Source organism: Phodopus roborovskii, unplaced genomic scaffold (assembly GCF_943737965.1).
Source record: "Phodopus roborovskii unplaced genomic scaffold, PHOROB, whole genome shotgun sequence".
NCBI classification, from domain to species: Eukaryota; Metazoa; Chordata; class Mammalia; order Rodentia; family Cricetidae; genus Phodopus; species Phodopus roborovskii.
Genome location: NW_026126407.1, coordinates 60,761,652 through 60,787,484, shown reverse-complemented (window position 1 = coordinate 60,787,484; position 25,833 = coordinate 60,761,652). Strand labels below are relative to the sequence as shown.

The window sequence follows — 25,833 nt, the reverse complement described above, 5'->3', positions numbered from 1 at the left end:
ATAATTACACTCTCATCTCTGCTTTGTTCTACCTGCAACCAGTCTATCCCTTCTTATCTTTCTGCCCCGTTTCCCTTTCTTCTCTTCCCCACTTCTCTTCCTGCTATTTTTTTTTTTTTTTTTTACATACTTCCTGATTTTCTGGATCTGTTCTGTCCTTGGAGACAAGATCATTACAGTGGAAAACATACTTCTCCAGGATTGTGCTTCATTCCCCCATTGCACAAGATGGTGAGGGGAATTTTTCCTATAGGTCCTACCAGATGCTGTTTGGAGCTGTATCATTCCTTGCACGCAGGACTTCAGCAGCCTGATCATGTGTCACTGTCTCACTATAAGCCTAGCTCTATCAAAGTGATACAAATACAATACGAAGGGCCCCTGTGTGCTGACTCTTCTTTCTGTCTCCCCAGCTTTCTCAGCTGTGTTCACTGTTGTTGATTTTTATGGGGGTTCTCACCCACACATCTGCACAGTAGTACTAAAATCCCAGTAGAGACATCAGCCCTTGGTTATGTGGGTTGCCTGTGGGAGGTAGGTCCATCTGGAAGCTAAATAGAGCAACATAATCATGTTCTTTTCCTTCCCCCAAACCTGTCTGTATTCATATAGGTAGAGTGCCAATCGGACTACTTAAAACTGACACTTTTCTAAAGTAACTTGATATTTTAAAAAAATTCTTATGATTTCAAAGAGTTGGGAACTGGGTGTGAAATTGGCTTGCAAGCCAGGGCAATTGGAGGCAGGGAGCATGTGTCTGATTTCTGTGTGCCTGGAAAGACTTAGCTGTGTACTGCAAATGTAATTTTGGACCCTCCAGCTGTAAACACTAGGAGCTTTCATCAATCACAAAGAAAGACCATCTGCGGCAAGCCAAAGTTGATTTTTACAAGTTTGATTATATGTCACCTGAATGCTTCTCCTAGCCACCTCGGTTTTCTTTGGGTTTTTCCATTGTGTGACACCATATGATAACCATTGAGCAGGGCAAGTGTGACCTGATGTCAAAGCAGTGGAGGGCAGATTCCCCAGGTGCTTTTGCCTCTTCTCTCTCTTGTTCTTTGCTGTCCATAGAATCATTCAGCTGACATTCCTCTTGTGTGCTTCTCCTTGATCAATTGTAGATGATAGACTTCATACTGGATAATGGGGGTAGCCATGGTGTTTTGTGGTGCTTTCATTTTACAATGGGTCCACTATGCTCTGGAAGAACCAGAGCAGGAAAAGGTACATTTCTAGGGCCTTGCCTATAGTTTTGAGAATTATAACTCTTCTGAAGACCACTTGTTTATCCCCACCATTGAAAAGCTAGGTCATTCTCCCAGAGCTGTAGTCTATCCTTGCTAATATCCATTTAATGCTTCCAAAGGGATTTTGCACAGATGAGAAGTCACTTACATAGGGATGTTCTTAGTTTACATAAGGCGAAGACTGACTAACTTGCTTCAAGTCACATGGTAGTGGGGATGAGAGGACACTTTGAACTGTGGCCTCTTATCCTTGCACAAGGTGCTTCCTTTGCAAGGGGCACTTCTTCTGCCAGTTCTCACCTTGAGGCTTAACCCCCCCCCCCAAACACACACACACACACATCTCAGATGGTGCTCTTTCATGGAGCCTTACTCCTCCTCTGGCTGTAGAGAAGGCCCCATAGGGCAAAGAATGCAGTATTTTTGTACCTTGTGCAAGAGGGGATGCTGATCCATGTGAACCATGCTCGTTATAACAGGAAAAAACTCTTGAGAGGACAACTGCAGGCATTTGTATGTAGCCAGTCTGATGGGGTGAAATTTTGTGATATCATCATCTAATGAATCTTTCCTGGAGATTAGAATGCAAAGCTAGCTATAGATATAGAAGTTGGGTAGTGGTGGTCCATACCTTTAATCCCAGTACTCAGGAGACAGAGGCAGATGGATATCTGTGAGTTCAAGGCCACCCTGTGCTACATGAAAGTGAATCAGTGAATCAGTCTAAAAGAAAAACAGAACTCATGCCTTTAATCACAGCACTAGAGAGAATATAAAGAGCTCAGTACAGTCTCAGGCAGTAGTCTCTGATTTGGTGAGGAGCGGTGCTGTCTGGAGATCCAGTCTGAGGTTTGCTGGATTACTCCTTTGGTCTGAGCAGTAGTAGAGGTGAGAGTTCTCTGGTGACTTTGCTGCTGTGCTTTTCTGATCTTCAGCTTGAGATTACCTGAGTTTATATTATTCATGATGCAATGAAATAAACACAATCTCGATTAAACTACATACAATTAACATATCTCTTGGAAGAGAGAGCAGAGCAGAATGCTGACCTTTCTCACTATCTTCTTTAGAAACCTGTGTTCTTGCTTCTAGTCACCAGATGGTGTTAAATGTGAGGGGCAGCCTTGTGCTCCATTCTGTTTATTGATGGAAGCAATTTTCATTTATAATCTGTTGTACTCTGGAAGCTTGCCTCTTTTCTGTACTGCAGTTATTTTATCTATGAACAGAGCCTGTTGATATGTACATATAGATTTTAAAGTAACAATAAAGGAATGTAAAATATATCTTACAGAATCACGCATTCACCATGCCTCCATGATTGCACAGGCACTCTCCCTGTCTAGCCATGGTGCAATGGTGATTTTTGTCTCTTTGACTTGGAAGGATATGGTAGTTTGTATAATGAAGTGTAAGTTGTTGGACTTGGCCTGTGATTGTCTGCATTAACTGAAAGCCACTGCAATTATAATAGGATGACAGGAAAATCTGAAGAATTGAGCAGAAAAATGTGTTATCCTGGGCAAGTCACTATATTCTGTGGCGACTGAGTCACAGAGTGCTAAGGAGATATTGCAGCATAGTGAAGAAAGGTTTCAGAAGGCAGTAACAGGGTATTTAACAAAGACACAGAGCAGTGATATAGAAAGTGGCTACCAGGATTTTTTAGTGGTACCTCCTTTGTCACCTGTTTCAGTCTCTACTAGCTGGATAATTTTTTATATATCTACAGAATTGGTGGTTTTTATCTTAAAAATTAAGTTCCCAGTACAGTTTCTAAAACAAGAAATGAAGAGTTAGAATAGACCTGTGGGCATAGTCAGATATATAGGCCAAACTGAGCACTGAGCCTTTCACTGCACTGTTATGTGTACTTGCTGTTTTACTGAACACAGTCCTCTGTAGCTTGAAGGGTATCGTGTCAGATGCTCATAAAGTGCCTTTGCTTTTCAATTTGCTATATATTGTTATTGAGGAATCCTGAAGGCAGTGATCTGTCTTTTGCTTTAGATCAAGTGATTGCCCAGTGTCAAGACATTGGCTCTGAGCTCAACCTCACCCTCCCTCTGTACTGGAAATCCACTCCTCTCTTCAGGCCCTTTGCCTTGGTGACAGAAAGGCACTGTCTTATAACCTCTGTGTGTCTGACCTGTGGCCTCAGGGTCTAGAGACAGTGCAAGAGGAGATGTAGCTTGTTCACATCCGGGGCTGCTTGGTGCTACCTTAGTGATTCCTTTAGCCACAAGCGACATTCAGACCATAGAGTAGCAAGTAGTAGTGGACTTCAGAGGTATGAACATGGGTCATAATATACAGGGCAAGTCAGGAGTGCTGGAAAAGCCTTTGTGAATATAGATTAGCACTGGGTGGGAAGGTATGTGGGCTAGTGGATTATCTCTGGTTTCTCTGATGGGTATTGTGTTTCGTACTCTATATGCTCAGGGAGTCAGGCTCAGTCTTACAAAGCTCAGATTTCTGAATACTGAGAGAACTTTGAGAAAGAGCTATGGTCAAAGTCTGTAGAAGGATAAACATGGAAGTCTAGCTGTAAGATGAGTCCTCAGTAAGTATTAGTTAACCTTACCCTTCCTGGAGTTGAAGTCAGATGAAATACTGGGTTCTGTTTCTCATCCAGCAGTGTTCTCTCTGGTTAGTGTTTGGGGAAGAATTCTTAAATTCTACTACAGTTCCTGAGTCTGTACACATGCTCACCCAGGTCGCAGCTCTGCCATACATGCTGTACCTTTGGAATCATTAAAGTGGAATCTGGAGGGATGAGATCATCACCCATTCCACCAGGGTTTCTCTCTTTCTGTAAAATCAATATACTCTAGAATAAAAGAAACAAAGTGTCAATAAATTGCAGAATTTGACACCTGATAATTCCTAAGATTTAAGAAGTTCATTGAGCAGATACAGTGCTTTCCATGGGCAATCTTGTTATATTGTCTCCCGGTCGATTTCTTTCATGTCTTTTATCAGGATCCATAAATACAGCCAATGAATGTACAGACCCTTCCATTATAGATTTTGCTTGCATGGTAATTTTCATTGTCTTTCAACATTTCTGAAAATACACTCTGATGAACTTGGATTCATCCCTCCCCAGTTGCTGCTATCACACATTACCAAATGCTTCCTGGCTGAAAATAATCCACATTCGATAACTCTCTTGGAGGTTTGAAGTTCAAAAATCATTTTTACAGGCAGTGTGTGAGGTCCAAGATATAGGGAGAGTCCTTTTCCTTATTCTCAGCTTCTATGACCAGCATCCCTCGCTTTGTGGTTGTCCTTTTTTCTTTTCTTCTTTCTACAGTGCCTGTCTCTCCACTCGCTCTACCTTCTGCTACAATGGTATGTACTCTCATTTGAACCTTCCCTATATACCTCTCTTACATGGATATTTGTGGTGGCATGAAGTCTATTTTGGGATAAATCCCCATCTTGGGTACTCATCCCACTTTCAGAGTTCCTTTTATCAAGTAATTCAACATTCATATTGTAGAAATTGCCATCCAGGTCTCTCTTTGTGTGTGTGGTGTATTATTAGCATGTAATGAATACCTTACTCTTGGTAACACCATTTTCACTGTTTGTTGACCCTTCAGCATCTTTTCAGTGAGGCTGCATTTCCCTGATCTAACTCTCCTTTGCCCCATTGACCCTTTTGAAAAAAACTTAAATACTTATACATACGTACAAACCATACATACATACATACATACATACATACATACATTACATACATAGTTTCTCTGAGTAGCCTTGAATGACCTGGAATACTCTCTGTAGAACTCTCTAGCCCTTAACTTGGAGATCCACCTGTCACTGCCTCCCAATTACTGGACTTAAAGGCATGTGCCACCATCACTGGGCTGTGATCTCTTTCTTATTCATGTAACAACTGGAGCCTACCCTTCAGGAATATGTACCATCCACTGCCTTGCCACTTACTTGGTTTCTTTGTCTGCCTGTTTGGACAGAGGTACTGATAACTACTTATATCTCTTTCACACACCATAACCAAACATGGCAGGTAGTATTTCATGGCCTCTGAGGAACATAGGTCCCAGCATGAGAACACTGTGTTGCGTCCCTTCATGGAGACACCCCAAGAAACCCTGTGTCCTGTCTTCCATGGAGCCTTGTTGGCCTGAAATTGGATATCATCCTGGGATCTCCAGTTGCCTGAACTTGTGCATTTCAGGGTCCCTAGTTTCCTGACCCTCCAATTCTCTCTTTGTTGGGCTGCAGTAGATTAGACTAAGCAGAAGTGAAAAGACAAGTTTCTATTAACATTTATATTGCTTTTCTTTGCTATACTTGGTGAGGTTCTGCAGATAGGATGGCTGCAGAAAAAGTCCTGTAATCTAAATAATGTCCCTGTTGGTGGCTGGATTCTGGCTTTTTGCTGGGCTATAGGGAAAAAAAAAAAAGAGAGAGAGATGTATAGGGGACTTCCAGACCCAGGATTGAAAAGTAGCATGAAAAAGGTAAGACCAGAAACTCCATGTTAGATACATTACACTGTAGCAGAGTGTACACTGAATTGTCTGTCCCCATGCCAGACTGTGGTGTAGAGAATTAACATGCAGTACTTAGTGAATGGGTATGAAGTGCATCATTTTTTCCACTGGCTACATTTTTTTTCCCTCTATCTCTTCTCTGTCTTTCCTCTTTGTTCTTGAGATAAGGTCTTATGTAGTTCAGGCTTACATTGTACTTACCTGCTGACTATATTTCTTGAGTTCTAGGATTAGAGGCTTGCACTAATTATGCCTGGTTTATACAGTATTTGGGGATGAAACTCAGGGCCTTGTGCATGCTAGACAAGCACTGCATCATTTGAATTACTTTCTTAGCCTATATTTCTTTCATTTCATAAAATAAGTCATTTATGCATATTGGTTTATTTATATTTTTTAAAGTTTATATTTAAAATTTTTATATATTTTGTCATATTAGTTCTCCATCCGTAGGTCTCCCCAGATCTCTGTCCCTATAGACCCCACTTCTTAGTCTTTCTCTCCTTTAAAAGCCCAAAGTAAAAAATGGTGCATGTGCATGTGTACACATGCTTGCCCACACACCACCCCCCCACACATATGCCTACCCACAAAAAATAAAGAAAAACGTGTTTTTGGTTTTTATTTTACTTAGTCTGTGTTGGCCAGCTATTCAAAAAGGAGGCAAAAAGAGTTGATGTAACATGCTTTCTAGGAAGTGGCATATATGTGTTTCAAAGCTCTTCATATGAACTGAGGACAGTAAGGGATCCAGGGAAGAAAGGGTAATGAAAACAAAAGCAGGGAACTGTGAAGGTAATTACTTTGTTCAGAGCAGATGCTGTAAAATTATAAACTGGTATAAATCCCTCTTACCATTGTAGGAAAAGCTGACAAGGAGCAAGATGCAGGGAAGGGTAGCTTGAGAATGCATTTCTGTCTTAGTCTAGAGGCAAATATGTGGGACTGGGAAAAAGACTTGAATGGCCATTAATGTTCCCTAAGCTGGGAAGCACATTGATATAGACTTGGGGCCTATCAAAATGCAGACGATTACTAAGTGATCTGTTTTTGCTGACTAGTTCTAGGGATGCTAATGCTCTTGATGAATGAGTCATAGATGGTATCATGAAGGAATAGAAGGAATACAGGTTATGTTCACTGTGGTTAAGTGGCTTGAGCCATTGGGGCATTTGTCTCCTCTTGATCAGGAGGGTAGCTGATGGGAGATGCCTATATATATATATATATATATATATGTTTCTCATACTGGTTAATGAATAAAGCACTGTTGGCCAAATGAAATGAAGATAGGAGGGACTAGGAGACATGGAGGAAGAGGAAGTATTAAGGAGGAGTCAGGATAAGGGGGAGTCAAGATGGAGAGCCTGGAGAGAACAGAACCACCATTCCTCCGCTCTCGTTAAGACCACGTGGAAATACATAGAAATGGGTTAATAATTAAGACAGAGCTAGCCGATAAGAAACTAGCACCTGGCCAACAGCATAATACCATATACAGAGTCTCTGTGTGTTATTTGGGGCTGGTGGTGCGGCGGCAGGACAAGACCAGAGGAGGCGGGTGGAAAAACCCATACTCCTTACAGGTAGCCATGTAGGTGGTGTGCTGGTTTAGTGATGTCAGAGGTTTCCAACTTTTTGTCTTTGTTTCATGATCTTTGCTTTAGGTGAAGGCTCTAAGTATCCTTGTCCCTGTGGTACACCATGAAACAATAAGAAGCAGGGAGGTGAATAACATGGGTTCAGTGGCCAAATAGGTTTTAGTGGCCTTTCTGAGCCTGAGCAATTCTATTTTTTGCTTTTCTAAATATAAGCAAGGACTGGCCTTAAGCAGAGGGGAGAGATGCTCATAGGATGACAATGTGGCAGTTCTTATTTCTCATGGTGAAACCTTAGCAAAAGGAGGGCCTGTAGAGCCAATCAGGTCTAGCGGAGAGATGTGATTCTGGGCTACTGTGCTCATGGATCTTGAAATCTGCTCTATTCTGTAAGGAGTATGTTTTTTTTCCGCCTGCCGCCTGGTCTTGTCTTGCTGTCACGCCAGCCCCAAATACTGCACAGAGACTCTGGATTTGATATAATCCTGTTGGCCAGTTACTAGTTTCTTATCGGCTAGCTCTATCTTAATTATTAACCCATTTCTATGTATATGCACGTGGTCTTCTTACCGGGGAAAGGGGCCAGCGTCTCATCTCCCCAGTCTCTCCATCTTCGCTCCTCCTTACTACTTCCTATTTCCTCCTTGTCTCCTAGTCCCGCCTATCTTGCTTTCCTATTGGCCAACAGTGCTTTATTCATTAACCAGTATGAGAAACATACATACAGAATGACATCTCCCATCACTATTCTGTTCTGTGCATTTGCCAGATCATTAATGTGCATGCATATGTAATTTATTCTCCTCTGCAAGATTCAGCTCCAGTGTCCTTTCCACCAAAAATCTTCTAATCCCTGGACAGAATGGGGTATTGACATCTCATGTTGCATTTTGAAGTTTTTTTTTTTTTTTCAAACTCATTACACCTCTTCTTCATTTGTTTCATCCCTGAAATGCTGGTATTAGATGTATTCCCCACACATGCTATACATCTTGAACCTCAGTGCATATAACATGAAGCTTGGGGGCAGGATAGAACATGCTCTAAGGGTGCATACTAGAGCAATGCTCCTCAGCTTCTGTTCACCAGCTCTTCTGTGATCACAGCTTCTATGCCTACAGCTCTTGAATTATCTGGTCTTGCATGAGCCCAAGACTGTGTATGTCTCATAAGCTATAGTTTTTGCTAATTCCCTAAGACAACCTTTAGTGAACATCTATCCTTCAGGAGAGCATGTGCTGTGATGAAAATAGACCTGGGAAGTAAACACAGTGGGATAAATTAAAAGGTGAACAACAGTGAACTATTTGTGATCAAACTGATTGGATTTTTGTTTTGAGTCTTTTTACAAACTAATCCCTAGTTTCTCCTCATTTTCGATGCAGCTGACTGCTTGATTCACTGTCATTTGTTTAATGCTAAGAGAAGAAAAAAGACTTTTCAATAAACTGTATAAAAATGTTATTTTATCCAATGAAATCTTTCTGCTTTGCTTATGAAAGAGCCCCTTTAAAGTTACCTTAATGCTTTTTTTTTTTTTTTTTTTTTTTTTTAATAAAATCATGTTCGCATGAAAGGGAAAATAAAGGCAAATGTGCAAATGTTTCACTCACTCTCACTCTTTGGCATACATTTGATGAGTGTCAACTTTTCTGTGCTTCTTTCCCTCCACCTGTCTTGGAATTGCTGTCTGTGAGTGCCGTGACTCAGGCATCTTTATTCCTGGCTTCTCTTTCAGGGATACTGCTGGCCATATCTGATTCTGTACCCTTAACAGTAGCGTCTAGATCATATCAGTTAGAGCATTGACCAACAGAATTGCTGTGTAGGCAACTGTGGTGGTTTATATTGACCATCAACTTGACATGATTGAGAATCACTTGGGAAAGAGGTGGGAAGACCAACTACTTTCAGTGTCAATCATCATGGCTTCAGTGCCACAATGGACTATACTCCCTAACTATGAGGGAAAGAACAGGTAATCTTTTCTAATATTGCTTCTGCCTAGTATTTATTCAATCACCAAGGCAAGGCAAGTAACTTGTGCAGACTCCAGTGCCTACTATGGAAATCAATGCATGTGATAGTGGTGCTAGCTGCATCCTCATGGTCATGTGGCTTCTGACCATCAGTAGATTGCTCATTCCAGTTCTTCTAGAATGAGATGTTTTAGTCAGCAAGAAAAGTTGTTTTTTTTTTTTTTTTTTTTTTTTTTAATGTCAACATACGAAAGTCATGTTTGCCTTGATATACAGGGTCTCAGATAAATATTTGCCACAGGTGTTCATCTAAATAGGAAGATTGGCTTTTGATTGGAGCCTTAGACCTGTGCGAAACAAGCAGATAGGCATTTATACAAGTGTGTATAAAATATTGAATCACTTCAGTATTGTGGGAAAAATGTAGTTTCTTTTTGAAGATTGTAGCAAGAGCTATTTTAGTAATCCTGGGTGAAGTTAGGGTACTTACAGTACAAATATTTTGGATCAGGATGTAGTTCAGTTGGTAGTGTGCTTGCTTAGCACACACATAAGTTTGATCCCCAATTCTACATATACCCAACATGGTATAATATATGCATGCATGTACACGCATGCTTGTAATCCTAGCACTCAGCAACTTGATGCAGGGCAATCAGAAGTTCAAGGCCATCATTTGCTACATAATTCATTTGTGGCCAGTCTGGGCTACATGAACTATGATGATCATAATACTCTATTAATAGTGTATTAATGATGCAGAAGTCCTCTTTGACAAAAGGATATTCATGTTGTTTGAGGAACAGCAAGGAAGCTTTTGGTTTAATTGGATGGAAGTTCAGTAAAGATTTGATCAGTGACATAGACTGGCTTGTGTCCAGCTAGTGTTTCTATATATAATTCCAATTTGAGGGTTTGTCTATATGCAGGTGACCATGAGCATGTACTGCAGATGTCATCCCCTACTCCCATTTAGTGGAGTGAGTTTAATCTTTAAACACACTTCTATGCTACAACTGTGTGGGAAATAGTCCACAGCAGGCAGACTTGCCCACTCCTGTCTGTCATGTCATCCCAGAAGGGCCCACAATATTCTTCTATCACAGAGGGAACTATGGCATACTGTCCCCAAGCAGTAGTTCAGTCCTGGGTGAAAGAAACGTACTAGTAGATGGGCATGGGAGGTAAATATTTCCTTACATGAGTGTGACCTCAAAATAGTTCATGAGGCTTTCAACTCATCTTTCTTTGAAGAACACAGCAGAGGGAGAGACTCAATCTCACTGGAATAGAATCACAGAGACCTGGGTTTTGATCCCTATTCTGCCATTAATTAGTCAACATACTGTGCCCATCAGAGTTCATTCCAACAAGAAAATGTAGGAGTTTGAGCAAAAATGGGATATATTATTATCCACAAATCCAATCTGTACATAATTCATGGGAAGGCTTTGAGCTAAGATGCAGTGCACACATCTGAAAACCACACAAAATCAGGCAAACTGCGAGACTTGGTAAAGGAGCCATTACCAAGCCTGAGCTTGGAACCATATACTTTGTCTGTTGATATTTATGTCAGCAGAGTGGCGCCATAGCATTTGAAACTTGAGAAGTTTAATAACATGCTAAACAAAACTCCACCTTCTTCAGAAAGGATAGCCTGAGCCTCCTGTGCTTTGATGGCATGGTCAGTGTGGAAGGGCCTCTTGTATATGACGTCCTCATTTGCCTCTCAGAGTTTATACAGGTGAATCAGGCTGGTGGCAACTCAAATGCCCCATAGTGGCCCAAGACATAAAGGAGTTTGGAATGTCATGGCTCTCTCAAATATGCTGCAGAATTGTTTGAGATTGTAGTACTATATAAATGTTGTAGAATCTTCATGTTGTAGAAGATTCTATTTATGATGAAAGGCTAAGAGCAATGACTCAGAAAGGTATACAGTGAAATACAGTAAACAACATCAAAAACAGGATTAGTGGAAGTGGAATTCTAAAAGTCATGTCCAGGTGCATCAGCAGAAGGCAGGAAAGTATGAGGTGACACTACCAATCCTCCAAAGTACCTACATTAAGGAAAAAAAATCAAAGAAATAAAATCAGAATTTGCCAAATGTCAGCAAAGATTCAGTGCCTGAGAGGCTAGTATATCATTGGTTGGATCTCTGACAGAAGATACATAGAGCATGTTAGGGTTCTAGGCCACCTTCTCCAAGGGTTACCTGGGGATATGGATACTGCCAAAGCTTGGGAGACTAGTAACGGTGACTAAAATCTTCTTTGCCTTCACCATCTCTGTCTGAGCAAATGCTCAGTCAGTCTTTGTGGTTGGGCTCCAGTGCATTTGCTGTTTCCTTGACATATTCAACACTGTTTACTGAGCATCATCTTGTCTGAGTTCTGGAATGTGCAGTACAATGAATGTTCATTATAAGGGCTTAAAACCACAACCATTCTCTCATTTTTCTGCCTAACCATTGTTCTGTGGTGTTTTGAATGAGAATGATCATTTGTTTGAATCCTCAGTTCCCAGTTAGTGGTACTATTTGGGAATGATTAGTGTGGCACTGGAGGTGGGTCGGGATTGGGGTTTCAAAAGTCTGGTCCTATTCTCAGTGCTCTCTCTGAAACTCTCATTACTTGCTCATCTTTCATCTCAGCTACTTTTCACCATGATTTTGCTTTCCATCATAGACTAACCCTTTGGAACCATAAGCCTGCCTAAACTCTTCTAAGTTTCCTTGATCATGGTTTCCTATCACAACAATAATAACCCTAAGACAACTTCTATTTATTCCTCCTTGGAAGATTTCACAGTTCCCATTCTTTTCCTTTTTTGCCTTTACTCATACTTTTGTTGTCCACAGGATATTAATATAGCCTCTCTCCTTGTGATCCAGTTCCTTTTTTATCTTTTTCATACCCAATACACCAATACACCTCTCTTCACTGTGTTCCATACTTGGTTCCTCCCTTTCTCTTTCTCCTCCTCTAGCCCTCCTCTTCCACTTTCTCCATTCTTATACTTCTTCCTTGTCCTCTTCTACTTCCTCCTCCCTTTGCTACTTTTTTGTGCCATTTCTCTTTGATTTTATTTGACTTGGAATTTTATAACATTCCTATGTCTCCCTCATGAATGAACACAACTCTCTGATACATTGTCAGAGGGCCTCCATTGCCTAGTTTGAACAGAGTCAGTAAGCTGCAATCCCTCTGTAATCTTTAGGGCGTAATCTGATGTTCTGCCTCCTGCTGTACATGTGCCACCAATGCAACAAACAAGTGGCACATGTCTAGTGCTGAGTACTTAACCATTCCAAATTCTGCAAAGTTGCAAAGTTACATTTCAGCACTGGACATGCAGTCACATATGCTCAATTACACATAAGCATGCACACACATTAAGGCAGTGAACCTTCTAGCTTATACTATGATACCCAGTTCTGAATATAGGCTTGTTTAGAAGACAGATCTTCTCTGCCCTGTGAAAAGTATAATTTTTAATTACTTACTAAAACTCTAAGCTTTGTGGTTAATTTAGTGCTTTTTACATTTGGGTGAATATTTAGGGAAGATATAACTTTTTATAAGTTGGGGGTGGCTATTGTGGGGAAGTCAACAAAGGGGAAACAGTAGATGGTTAATAGAGACATGGATGAGAGATCTAGGGGCCGCAGTCAGTCCACCTTCTGTACCAGAATTGGAAGAATTGGACAGGTGCTGGCCAGGATGATGGAGAATGTTAGGGAAGTAAAAGGAACCGTGTAGCCCAAAACCTGGGTTTAAAACAGTGCATTGGAAACCCTTTGGTCTTAGTAGAACTGAGGTGAGAGTAATTATAGCTGATCTGCCCAGGTGCTGAGCACTACTTCCCAAAGTAAGTGTTCTCCCATGCCTTCTTATTGCAACTTCAAGAGGCAGATGCTCTTATAGATGGACATTAAGAGATACACCATGTCTTAAGACCTAAATTTATTCCTAATAAGCTGACTCTGTGTTGCATTGCTTCTCTCTCTCTCCCTCTCCCTCTCCCTCCCTCCCTCTCTCTCTCTCTCTCTCTCTCTCTCTCTCTCTCTCTCTCTCTCTCTCGCTCTGTGTGTGTGTGTGTGTGTGTGTGTGCTGTGTGTGTGTATACATGTATGTGGTACATGCTTACTTGCTGTGTTAGGAATAGAATCTGAGGCTTTGCAGATGCTAGGCAGGTGATTCACCACTGGGCTACATTCCCAGTCCTTAGTTACTGACTTTGTAGTTGCCAGAAATGCAGCAGTGTTGTGTTAGATTAAGTTTTTTTTTTTTTTTAACCCTTCTTAGTCTCAACTTCCTCCTCAGAAAAATGAGAAAGTAGTGAGCGATCTTGGGTGAGAATAAGCATATGATATTTGTCAGTAGGTGTGCTATGTGATATTTACCATGAATAGAAGGACTCTTTTAAAAGAAGGAAAAAATTAGTATTATAATACTTTTACTTTTTCAGTGGGTGGAATTCATGTTGGCATTAGTCCTCCCTGACAAATGACAGATTGTCTTCCTCCCTCCCACCTCCTCCATCCTCCACATGTGAGGGAACATTGGTTTTCCAGTGTTCTCTCCTCCTCCTAGTGCCCCACACTTTGCCCAGCACAAGATGTAACTGTGAAGTTAAAAGCACTTGCTGGATATGTTGTGCTGGCACAGCTTCTGTCATGACTTTGCTGAGAGTAGAGATTCTTTGTCCCTCCATGAGCATCTACCTATTCTTTAGGGAATTTTTTTTGTCTTGCACCCTATGTGCTATCCAGTGTTCTCAGCTCAGGGGACTCATTGATGGCTTCAATGGACAGAATTTGTCTCCTAAAAATAATAAGGGCTAAAGCTAGCTGCATATGGTCATACATATCTTTATTCCCAGGATTCATGTGGCCAAAGCAAGCAAATTTCTCTGAATATGAGGCTAGCCTAGTCTACTTAGTGAGTCTGAGTTCATCTAGAGATAGACAGTAAAACCACAACTAAAACAAAACAAACAAATAATAAATAAACAGGAGTGAGGAGGAGGCTTGGTTGACAAAGTGCTGAGGACATGAGTTAAATTTCCAGAACCTACATATTAAAAATTTGCATGTGGTAAATGTTCAAGGTTGGTGAGACACCCTGCCTTAAGGGGAAAAAGGGAGGCGATATCTGAGGAATGACAGTAATAGTTGTCTTCTAGCCTAAGTACACATGCACACACACACACACACACACACACACACACACATACACACACACACGCACACACTCTTTACTGGAAGCAAGATAAAGAGATATTGGATAGCTGGAAATTGGAGCTTTTGCAAGGGAGGGAAGACTTTCTTGAAGAGACCATCTTGGAAAATGGGTATGCATGAAGCTGAGAGAGAGACCAAGCAAAGATCCACATGAAGATATTCCAGAGTAGGCAATGGCAGATGCATCAATCCTAAGGCCAGACAAGGCCTTGCTCAAGGGAGAACTAAAAGGCAGAGAAACAGTGTTAGGCTGATGCAAGTGATTTAGGTGTTCACAGATCCTCATAAGTATACAATTTTGTTTCAGCTGACAATAGCAAGCCATCAAAATGGGATATCAGACAAAGTCAAAGATGGCAAGTTGAATTTGAATTGTATATAACAATGAATAATTGTTTAGGTTCTATGCAACTTGGTATCTTATCTTACTTTTCTTATTAATTCTGGCAATATTTATGTTCATAGGCTCAGAAGTATCTTGTGGGGGGAAAAGGTGAAAGAAAAATAGTAAAAAAGAATTCTAAGTGTTCAGGCAGGATAATTCTTTGATTCCTAGCAGAGGGCCAGAGTTGATACATACCATGATAGTTCCAGCAGAGTGGGGCAAGTGTTTGGATTTGGGATAGATTGTGATGCCTTTTGGAGGTGCTACTGGCTTCGCTATGACAGAGAAAGAGGAAAGTTAGGGCTGAGCAAAATCTCCAGTTTACTGGGAAGAAGCTATATGTCTAGAGTCTAGAGGCTATTCAGCATATTATCAACTGAGTATGTGAGTGCCTCTGATAAAGATTTGGATACCCATAGACAGACAAAATGATATGATTTAATTAACATGTTTTGTCACATTTTTTTGTTTTCAGTGAATTTATGCACTCCCCATGTCACTAGATGAGTCAATAGGTATCATTGGCATATCTAACAACTTTTGAACACTTAATATGAGCCAGGTCCTCTGCTGATTCCACTTCATGTCTGTACGTCACCTAAGCTGATGGAATCCCACTGATGAGCCTTTTGTTAGAGCTGAGAAAATCAAGACTCAGAGAGAAGGCAGCATACATACTCATGTCTTTTTTTGAAGTTGCTTTTTTTGTTGTTCTGTAAAAGTTCATGGAAAAAATACTCAGTGGTAAAGAACACTTAGTGCTCTTATAGAAAACCAAGGTCCATCCATATAGTGGCTTATGACCACCTATAACTCCAGTTACAGGGGATCCAGCACCACTTTCTGGCTTACATGGACACTAGTCATATCGATGGTGCACATACATATGTGCAGGTATGTACACATACATGTAAAAAATATGTGGGCACTTAAGTCTGTTGGACCCATACTCAGCCCTCAACAGGGATACTGTTTAGATGGGATTATTACCTATAATGCTGCTTGACGCACAAATGCCACATAACCTCCAGTCAGTTCTGTCTGATTTCCAAGCTTTATATACAGCAGTATTCTCAGATGTTAGTGGGAAGTCAACCATAGGAGTTTCTCCACAATGAATAATCCTGACCTTGTAAGGTTTAGCTCAGTAACAAAGTAATTGATCTGGATGTATGAAGTTTTAACTTCAATTTTCTGTAGTAATACCTGCAAAAATAAACAAACAGTGAATAATTCTTGGCCTCCTGACTAGAATGCTGCTTTGTTCAGATGTGTGTGAAGCACAGTGTTACAGTCTTATTCAGCTTTGTCAAAACAGGTTGAAGAACTGGAAACTTGATCTGCGGTTCAGTGTAGTGAAAGGGGACCAGATAGTTAAGAGGTAGCTGTATCATGACTGCTTTTACAAAAGGATTCATACTGATCTTGCTTTCAGTTGAGTAGCTCTCAGAAGAACATAGGTATAAAAGAGGAACCTGATTCCTACCCATTTGTCTTGGCTCAACTCTCTTATATATCCTCTGTGTTTTCATAGCATGCAATAGTATTACCAGGAGACCCATAGAAGAGGTTTAGCAGGTGGAATTCTTTGATCTTGACCTTTTAGCCTCCCTATAAACTAAGAACTAAATAGACCTCCCTTCTAGGGAAAAAAAAAAAAAACTTCCACTTATTGCTGGAAGTTTCTTTTCCTGCTAGGTCCTTTAATCCAAAATAAACACAAAAATTTTATATTAATAAACTGTTAGCCAATGGCTAGGGTTTCTTTTCTTTTATTTTATTATTTTACATGTCGATCCCAGTTCCCTCTCCCCCTCCCTCCCTCTCTCCTCCTCTTCCTCTTACTCTTTCTGCCCCCTCACATGCACCCTGACCACCCTCCCCTCCCATCGCCCCACCCCAATTCCACATGTAGGGCAATGCCATCCAGGTGGGGTCATGTAGCGCTGTCAAGTCATTTGAAGTAGGGGCAAGAACTTCTCTCCTGTCTCTAGGTTAAGGCAGTATCCCTCCATGGGGGATGTGTCCACAAGGTCCTTTTGTGCACCAGGAATATATCCTGGTTCCACTGTCTGAGGTCCCTTAGACTGCTCAGTCCTTCTGGCTGAGACCCATATTCAGGGGTGCCTGAGTCAGTCCCATGCTAGATTCCCAGCTATCAGTCTGGGAGCCCATTAGCTCTTCCTTGTTCCAGTTAGCTGTCTTTATGTGTTTCTGCAACCTGGTCTTTTTCTCTCCCTCTGCATCTGGATTCTAGTTCGACTCAGTGTTTAGATATGGGTGTTTGCTTCTGTTTCCAACAGGTACTAGATGAGGGCTCCAGGGAGAGAGAGAGAGAGAGAGAGAGAGAGAGAGAGAGAGAGAGAGAGAGAGAGAGAGAGAGAGAGAGAGAGAGAGAGAGAGAGAGGAGAGAGAGAGAGACAGAGACAGAGACAGAGAGACAGAGACAGACATACAGAGATCATAAGAGAGGCAGCCATTATTGGTTTGAAGAGGAAACTGAACCTAAAGAAAGGTCTATAGACCTACAAGACTGACTCCAACTAACCATTTGAGCAATCGTGGAAAGGCTACCATAAATGCCCTTCCCGGATAGTGAGGTCAACAACTAACTTATCCACCATCATGGCTAGGGTATCTTATTGACTGGCTCATTAACCCATTTCTATAAATCTATGTATTTCCGCATGGTCTTGGCTTACTGAAGACTGCCGAGAGACATTCTCCTAGTCCTGCCTATCTTCCTGCCTCTATTGGCCAAACAATGATTTATTCATCAACCAGTAAGAAAAAACTTATATACAAAAGGACTTTCCGCATCATCTGCTCTTTTCTGTCTAAATAAAAACATTGTTTTCAGGCTACAGAAACCCACAGAAACAGCTGACCTGAACAAGGGGGGAGCTAATGGAACCCCAGACTTATAGCTGGGAAACCAGCTTTATACTGACTCAGATCCCCTGATCATGGGTCTCAGTTAGAAGGCCTGGGCAGTCTAAGAGACCTCCAACAGTGGAACCAGGATGTATCCCTGGTGCAAGAAAGGACTTGGGGAGCACATTCCCCATGGAGAGAGACTCCCTTAGCCTAGAGCCAAGAGGGAGGGCCTAGTCCCTACTCCAAATGACTTGACAGATTTTGATGATCCCTCCTGGAAGGCATCACCCTCCCTGTGGAGTGTGGGGGATGGGATTGGAGGGGGAGTCAGGGTGCATGGGAGAGTGGGACTTAGGGGGAACTGGGATCAATATGTAAAATAAGAAAACAATAATAAATATAAAAAAGAAATGCATTAATAGAGGGAGCCATTATGGGTTTACTGAGAAATGTGGCACTAGGAAAATGTCCAGGGATCCACAAGTATGATTCCCTCTAAGAATCTAAGCAATAGAGGAGAGACTACCTTAAATTCTCTTAAAAGAGATTGATGACTACCTTGAGTGTCATCATTGAGCATTCACCCAGTAGCTGAAGCAAGCAGAATCATAGATTCACAATTAAGCACTGAGCCGAACTCCTAGGAGCCAGTTGTAGAGAGGAAGGTTTGATGAACAAAGGGGTCAAGACCATGTTTGGTAACCCAACAGGATCAACTGAGCAAGTAGGAAATCACAAACTACAGACAGGCACCTGGGGAACCAGCATAAGACTAGACTAGGCCCCCTGAAAATGGCTATTAGTTGGGAGACTTGTGCAGTCTGTGGGGCCTCTGGCAGTGGAACTAGTATTTATCCCTAGTGCACAAATGGACTTTGGGAGCCCTTTCCCTATGGAGGGATATTCTCAGCCTAGATACATTGGGAAGGCCTAAGCTCTACCCTAAGTGATGTGACAGATTTTGATGATCCTCCTTGGTAGGCCTCACCTTTGTGGATAGTGTATAAGGTGGTGTGATGGGGGGTCTGTGGGCTGCATGGGAGGACTGGAGTGAGAGAAACCTGGTGTTGATATGTAAAATAAGATTGTTTTTAATTTAAATAAAAATTTATAAAGAAATAGAAAAAAAGGAGGGTTTTAGATTTAGTGTAGTAAAAACATTTATAACAAAATAGTTATAAAGAACTATAGTTAACAATGTTTATTCCATTGACATTTGGCAAAAATTACAGAAAATAGTCTCTCATCGATCCTGTCTTTGTGAATCTAAACTCTTATATGTGACTTGTCTTTTATCATAACTAAAGAAAACCATAATAACTGTCTGTCTTCAACTCCATCAAAGACCTCCTGAGAATTTTATATAAACTCTAGAATCGACTGAGATGTCCTCCTGCCTGGACATTCACCCAAATTTCATCTATCTTCAGCCTACAGGCCTAGGGTGTCTGGCAGACTTTTCAGTGCAGCAGGAAATTTTAAACTGTCCACCTGTATTGACAGTTTTAGGTCATTTTTCTCTGTGTCCTGCAGAATGTCTGTCAGACTCTTCCTTGAAGCAGGAATCCTGCAGAACTATCCCATTTTGTTTTGGCAAATTCAACAGTCACTTTCCTGTGGGTCCTGTATGTCCAATTTGGACAGCATATATTCAAACTTTCAGGCAAAAGCAGTTTCTTGCCCAAATGACCAGTCTTGTCATATTGAAAGCAACTCCATGTCCATTTGCTTGAAGCCCATATTCCTTTCTGATGTTATTGATGTTGCCAGGAGCAGGTGTGTATCTTTGCCATGGACAACCCTAAACCATTTTAAATGCCATATTCTGTAGGTCTTTGAAAGATTTGAAGAGTATCTGTCCATTTCAAGTATGTCTCTGTATACCCAAGTTTTGACTATTATAGATGACTATATATAACTGTATTTAATTATACATTATACTTTTAAATAAGCTGTATAAACACAATACCTAAACAAGAGGAGAAATATGCTTATAACAATTGACCTTAAATTTGTGTCAGTAAATCAAAATCCATACCAATGTATTCATTTCTATATTGTATTCCCATTTTTTTTCTTTAGAAAGGGATTGTCTATGATCATTAACCATTTATAATCAACCCCATTTAAAGAATATAAACATGTGTAAACAATATTTGGGAATTTTGGTGTTGTTCTCTGTAAATTGTTTCCTGCTGTCAGTACCATTGAGATCATGAGAAAACCTAGAAACCTGTCCAAATCCTTGCTATAGTAGTTTGAAAGGCTTCATTGTCTCAACTGTTTTGGATGTTGGATCACCTGGGACACTGCTTGGAGGGTGTGTAGGGATCTTGCTTGATCAAACCATATTAATCTGGAAGGAATTCACAGCTTTTCAGTTTCTGTAGAAATAAAACCTGTCCTTAGACCTAAATTTTGAAGTCAAAGTTTTTTTAAAATATGTAAGTTGGATTAATTCTGAAATATTTATATTCAAATGTCTGTTATTAGCTTTTGCTCTTTCCTCAGCAATCAAACAATTCAAAGAAAACACAATAGCATATAGTATTCAGACTTTCTCTGTATTTTGTTTCTTTGCATGGCTTTTTTATTCATTTATTTTTATTAATCTATTTCTTTTATTTTCACTTTTTTATTTGTTTTTGTTTTGTTTTTTTATTTTGTTTTGAGACAGGATTTCTTTCTTTGTTTTTGCCTATCCTGGAATTCACTCTGTAGACCAGGCTGGCCTTGAGATCATGGAGATCTGACTGCCTCTGCCTCCCAAGTGCTAGGATTAAAATGCCACCATGCCCAGGTACTCTTTTCTTTTTTAACCACTTTATCCTTTTTCTTTTCTCCCCCAAGCCTACATATATTTTTAAACACACTGATAACCCTTTTGAGGCTTTTCTTCATCTGAATCTGCCTTTACTAGCCTTGAGTCTTTTATCTGCTAAACAGCATGGCTAAAATTGAAGTGGTTGCTATTTCAGCTGCTGGTTTTCTAACATGCAGGGGTATATTTACTGCCAGTACTGGGAGCCATGTTCACCATCTCAACTCTTAAACCTTTTTTGTTTGTATGAGTAAAAGCTAAATCTGCCATGCAGCATGCTGTATGGCTTGGAGATGTAGGCTCTGCTGCTACCAGATGCTTGTGCACACCATTTAATTATTTGGTAGCACAGGGCCTCTTAAAAGGCCAGTGTAGTTTTTTGCCATAAGTGCTGTGTCAGGAAACCTCTCTTAAAGGGGCCTCAAGCCTCCGCTTGTCTCTAGCAAACAGAGCCCACCTGAGAAAATGCTGATACCAAGAAGCTGTGCTTGGTGTTGTTCTTTTGTTTTTAGACTCCCCCCCCCTTTTTTTTTTTTTTTTTTTTTTAAGCTTTTCTCAGGTTTAACATGGAAATTCTTGCAACCCATGTTGGTGGTGCCATTTTGTTGCATGAAATTTTTTTTTTTTTTTGTTTCCCTGCCTGGTCACTCAAGATATTTGGGTATAGCAATGGCAAAACAGACCAAAGCAATCAGAATATCTCATTTTAAGCAAACTATAGTTAATTTACATATTGTTAGTCCTTTGTACTTTGAGAATTGCTTCCTGACTTGTTTACATTACGCTAAATATAGAAATGCCTAGACTTCCACACATCCCTGTTGTGTATGCCTGGATTCCTTAACTAAGGTGCCCAGAGAAGGGAGTTTAAATACAGTCTAATAACAGGTGCTCTTCAGATATGGGTTTCTTGGAATTTCTACAGGTTTACTAGCTGCCTGTAGAAGAAGCTCCTGTCAGCTGTTCTGGCTTTTGCATACTAATGCCCTTTGATATTGCTTAACATGTCATATATTACCAAGGCTTTCGTGTCCCTGTTAGGGTTCTCATTACTGGAAGCTGTTCTAGTTACCACTGCTGTTGCTTTAACCAGACTCTATCTGGTTAAAATTCAGGTTAGGGTTAGGGTTAGGGTTAGGGTTAGGGTTAGGGTTAGGGTTAGGGTTAGGGTTAGGGTTAGGGTTAGGGTTAGGGTTAGGGTGCAAAATTTAGGATGGTTACATACTGCAGTGTTTGTGGTTCCTGGCCTCTGACATTTATCTTTGTCTGCAATGCTCAATGCTTTTTTTTCCTCCTCAGATTCATTACTGAGGAACCAACATTATTTACACAGAGGCCACTGGTGAATATTACCTGAACCTCAAAAGTTTCTCATGGAGTTGTAGGCACCCCTTGAGTGGGTTATTCTCTTTTAAATCAACACCATTACTCAGAAAATTAATGAAAGTCTATTTTCATTCTTATAGAAAATGTGCTTAGGATGTCTTCGTAGGGTTTTATAATGAATCTTTCTGTGCTACCAACAAGCTCCCAAATAATGACCAGGAGACTACTTATTAATTATGAAATCTTGGCCTGTAGCTTAGGCTTGATCCTAACTAGCTCTTATAACACAAACTAACCATTTATATTAGTGTACATTCTAAAATCACTTGGTGTTTCCTCTTTTCTCTCTTGAAACTTCTGTTTCCCCTCTACGTCCTTTGGTGTCTTCCCCATGCCTAGATTTTTCTCCTCTTCCTTTTTCTTCCCTGCCTATACCTCTTGCCTAGTTACTGGCTTTCAGATTTTTATTATACGATTCAGAGCAAATACATTTACACACCGTTTACAAATCTCCCACAAGAGAATTTTCTTCTCTCTAAACTTGTTTTCTAAAGGGTATTTGGTGGCCTGTAGGTGTCAGGATATGAAGGATATAGACTGGACTCCATAGGCCCTAGGGATGCACGCAATGCATGTATATGCATGCAGGTACACATGTATACACATAAAATTAAAAAAATCTTTTAAAAATATGTGAGCATTTAACCTAGAGACAGGAGAAAAGTCCTAGTCTTCAAATGACCTGACATATCTACATGACCCCACCTGGATGGCATTGCCCTACATGTGAAATTGGGGTGGGGGATGGGAGGGGAGGGTGGTAAAGGGGCATGTGAGGGGGCAGAGAGGGTAAAAGGGAGGGAGGGAGGGAAGGAGGGAGGGAAGGAGACTGGGATCGACATGTAAAATAATAAATTAAATAAAAAAAATATGTGAGCATTTGGTTTCAACCCCCAACAGGAACATTAGATGAGAGTATCTCCCATAAAGCTGCCTGTATCCCTGATGCTTGTGTGTTCATTGGCCTTGATAATTGCATCCTTATTCTCTTGTGTTCCCTGCAAAGTTGTTGTCAACATTTTGGCAACAGGAACCTGATCAGGGGAAGGAATAGATTCCCAAAGGACACCTACACAGGCATCATTTCTTCTCTGTGTGCTGCTGAGTTGAAGGTGAACATGGGTGTTCCTAAGCTTCCGTAGCACTGTTCTTAAGGTTTACTATAAGCACCTCTGCCTTGCTGCTAATGCAGATGCTTTTTACAGCATATTTTTAAACTGAATTCAAGTGTATGCTCTGTCATAGTGTGTTAGTGGGTGGAAGCCTAATCATTTAAAGATACATGTGTTCTTGTTATGGCATACTCATCCTTCAAAAATAAACAGACACAATTTCATATTAAGAGATCTTATTCAAAATGGAACAGCAGCAGAGCCAGTCAGGAGTAGATACTCTTTGCTTATGGGAGTCAGGGAGACTTGGCAGCAAAGCAAAAAGATTATTGTGGGAACTCAAGAGTTGAGGAAGCAATGACTGGGTGGTAGGCAGGAGCACATGCCATTAGAGGGAAGATGAGGACATGCCTTGTTTAGGTCACTGCCCTAAACAGTTGTCATAATGTCCTTTGTTGACTGATGTAGTTGCATTGTAGTATTTTTTAAACATGCAATTTGATGCAGCCTCTTGAATAGGTTATAAGAATAAATGAAATCAGCCAATAAAGGAGATGTCCATGTCCTGTTATTATGGCACTGCTTAATGTGACTAGAATATGGACTCAGCTAAGGTAGCTATTAGAAGAAGAATGGAAAACAAAAATACAAAATTGTGTTGTGTGGCATTATTGAGCTGTTAGGTGCAAGAAAATGAATGAAACCAAGAGACAACATGTTTAGTGAAATGAAGCAGACAATAGACAAATGAGTATGGTTGCTTTCATATGTAGAAAATAAATAATTACATTAGCAAATAAATAAGGCATTCAGGAAGTAGAGAAGTATTGTTAGTGATTGGGTGGGAAACAAATGGAAGGTAGTATAGGGTAAGATGTCCTCATTAATACATATTGTACACATGTAGACTGCTGACATTGAACATCCTTGGTCTGATTATATGTAATGTTAAAATCATTAAAAATTAAATTTAAAGCATATATGGTTTGATATATGACTTAGAGCAAAGAATCTGTAGATTTGAAATCATGAATGTTTTATAATGTCTGGCAATGGTATGTTAGCTTCCCAGCATTGGCAAAGGGTGCATCAATGTGCCCTTGGGTCTTGAATGCTCACCTCCTGTAGCTTTGTTTATCTTATCTACTTTTCTGACATCCAAGGAGGTGGTACCCAGTTTCTCTGCATTTACTTCCAGATGCTTAGCCTTGGCTTGGTTCAACTGAGTTATGTGTTTGTTTATACTTGTTCTTATCTCTTTTTATTCGTCTGAAATGCTTAATGTCATGGGCAGCATTCCTACGAAAACAGGTTCAAAATAGAATGTGTGGCATTGGGCTCCACTTAAAGACGATAGTGCAAAGGACCTGAATATGTTTGAGAGAAAGGAAGAAAATGCTCATAAAATTTTACACACATGTGTAGAAATGTCACAGTGAAACACCATCATACAATTAATATACAATAATAGAAGTGCACCTGAAAATATTCCTACTAATGTGGAAACTTCAAATTAGCAAACAGTAGAAAATGAGGAAACCCCACAGGCATTTACATTTGGGAGGTAACAACTTCAAACAAATTTGGGGCCAATCTGGGTAGCCAAATTATGCTAATATAGAAATAAGTACTGACAGTTGGTTATTATAGTACAAATGGTGGTAATTATTATCAATGTTAGAAATGCTTATTCTAACAAGTGTTTAAGTAATCCAGGCAGGGGGGTATCTTCCGGGAGCAGCTCTCAGCACACTAGACCTACCTAACCACTCTGGACCACCTGTAATTTCTACCTGCCTGGTGTTCAAACCCCCTGGAGCATCAGGCCCTCCCGGATATCTGCCTATCTGTGCAGGACTACTCTGAGTTCCTGCTGGCAGGATCCTTGACCCCTATCACATGACCTCTGATAAAGAGGCCTCAGCTGGAGAATGCCAGGCCCAGGCTACATCAGCCTATAGGCACCAGGAACATGGAGCTTGATCGCTGACCCCATCACTGGGCCCCTAGAGCGCTTGGACCACCCAGAGCTACAGACATCAAACCTCTGACCCACCTAAGCCCACCGGGGAAGTACCATAGAGAGAGGGAGAGACCCCACCAACACCTACTGGAAGAAGCTATGGGAAGTCAGCAATACAAGAAAACACCTAACAATGGAAAGACTAGCACGACACCACCAGAATCTAGGGAATCTACACCAGCTAGACCGGAACACAATAAAGCAGATGAAGCAGAAGAGAAGGACTTATAAAATATCATCATAAAAATGCTGGAGACCCTCAAAGAAGATGTGAGAAAATCCCTTAAAGAAATGGAAGAAAAATCAAACAAAAAATTGGAAGAAATGAACAAATTTCTTAAAGAAAATACAGAAAGCCAAGAAAAAACAATTAAGCAGGTAAAGGAAACAGTTCAAGACTTGAAAACTGAAATAGAGAAAATAAAGAAAACAGAGAACGAATGAATGCTGGAAATATAAAAACTAGGTAAAGGATCAGGAACTACAGACGCAAGCATAACCAACAGAGTTCAAGAGATGGAAGAGAAATGTGGGGCACCATGAAAAGGACAAACCTAAGAATAATAGGCGTAGAGGAAGGTGAAGAAGTCCAGCTCAAAGGAGCAGAAAACATATTCAACAAAAT

The 25,833-nt window shown here is 40.6% G+C and overlaps 1 protein-coding gene and 1 non-coding gene across 2 annotated transcripts in view; both read left to right on the top strand.

Moving 5' to 3' along the window:
- Positions 1-25,833, top strand: part of Large1 (LARGE xylosyl- and glucuronyltransferase 1) — a 311,517-nt gene that overhangs the window by 38,673 nt on the left and 247,011 nt on the right. The window lies entirely within an intron of this gene.
- On the top strand, positions 3,370-3,504 carry LOC127219884 (small nucleolar RNA SNORA76). The gene has a single exon (XR_007834315.1). It is a non-coding gene; the product is annotated as a small nucleolar RNA SNORA76 (small nucleolar RNA).